The sequence below is a fragment of the Ctenocephalides felis genome, unplaced genomic scaffold (genome assembly GCF_003426905.1).
Source record: "Ctenocephalides felis isolate EL2017-DRISC unplaced genomic scaffold, ASM342690v1 CF-g0.4_SCAFFOLD_01886, whole genome shotgun sequence".
Taxonomy (NCBI): domain Eukaryota; kingdom Metazoa; phylum Arthropoda; class Insecta; order Siphonaptera; family Pulicidae; genus Ctenocephalides; species Ctenocephalides felis.
In genome coordinates this window covers 144,608,418-144,610,023 of record NW_020538040.1, presented here as the reverse complement: position 1 = coordinate 144,610,023, position 1,606 = coordinate 144,608,418, and the positions used below count along the sequence as shown (strand labels likewise).

Genomic DNA, 1,606 nt, shown 5'->3' with positions numbered 1-1,606 from the left:
ATATATTTGATGCGGCCCTGAAAATAATATGTATATGGCCCTGAAAAAATATTTTGAATATGGTCCCTGAAAAATATATTTGATGTGGCCCCTGAAATAAATAATTGGCATGGCCCATAAAAAAATGCATATGCTAAATTTTTTTTATTAATTCTTTTGATAACAATATTTTAATATATAATAACAATAAATAACAATGTTAATTAGGTTTTATTGGTCCGCCTATGATCTCTCCCATTCTCCCAATCACGGGAATAATTTATAACCTTCCCGAGGCTTGGTTAAATGCTTGCTCTTTAATAGGGCTCAACTGCGGATTTTTAATTGATTCAGTTGTCATTATACCTGTAACAAAATGTATAGCCATAAATAATAAAATCATCTATGTGTACTGTGTGAATAATACCTACCATATAAACACTTCACAAGTTCACTGTCTTTAAGACATTAAACACTAAAAAATAAAAAACTAAAAATTAAAATTAAATTATTCGATAATAATAAAAAGAAAAATACACGATAATTGTTAACAAGAATACACTTACTTGAAGCATTGCGCGACTTATTGCCTAAATTTATGTTACATTCCGACAACTGCTGATCGACGTTATTCTGATTTACAAAACGCCCTTTATTCAAGCGGTATTGTTTTTTCAGAACATCTTGCCTTCTGTTTATGGTTTCTTCATTGTCCGTAGAAAACGCATATTCCTTTTGTTGCAATATTTTTAACTTTTCCAAGGCAATTTAATATGTATCTGAAATTACAACTCAAATCAAAGATATGTATATATATATATATATATATATATATATATATATATATATGTGTGTGTGTGTGTGTTTTTGTGTGTATATAACAAAATACACAATACGTAGTTGATCAATTACTTACTCGCGTAATCTCGTACATCCACCTCATGAAGACTCCAATTATCCGATGCTGGTGCCGCCCGACGCTTCACCAAATCTTGAAGAAGAAGTAAATTTTCTCCCGATAGCTCATAATATTTAAAAATGGGCATTCGAATTTATCTTATCCTTCATTATATATCAACCAATCCACCGGCACTACATCGATACTCTATTTTCACTTGTATCATTGAGAAATAAAACAACACAATACACTACTTTTCCACTGATTATTAAACGATAATTACACGACGTTCTTTAAAACAAATAAAAATATATCGTAATAATATTTCGTAATTTTCGCACTTCCTATTAAACACATAACGACCGCTTAGCTTGGCATTCAGTAATGAACTAAAAAACTAACAATGGTCCTCTTTGATAGAAGATGAAGTTCTTACATACATGTATTGGTGCCTCGATCGTATTCCATATTATCAATCAATGGTTTATATATCATATGCAACGGCGCGATGATGATCTCTTTCTCTGCATTCAATTAATGTACTATTAATTTTTTTTACGTAGAACTTCAATATTAGATCTATTTGAACTAATATCAGTATTTCTGTCCACATAAAAAAATTGTTCGAAATAATATTTGACAAAATGTTTGTTGCCTATTCGTATTATATGAGCAATCATAAATGTATATTGTTCACAATCTGCTGTACGCCGGCATCTATAAAGTTAA

At 30.1% G+C, this 1,606-nt stretch overlaps 1 long non-coding RNA gene across 1 annotated transcript; it reads right to left on the bottom strand.

The window, feature by feature from the left end:
* Positions 1 to 274: 274 nt before the first annotated feature.
* Positions 275 to 999, bottom strand: LOC113378367. The gene is made up of 4 exons (XR_003367173.1): positions 896 to 999; positions 546 to 758; positions 411 to 454; positions 275 to 345 (listed from the first exon to the last, which is right to left on the bottom strand). It is a non-coding gene; the product is annotated as an uncharacterized LOC113378367 (long non-coding RNA).
* Positions 1,000 to 1,606: the final 607 nt, after the last annotated feature.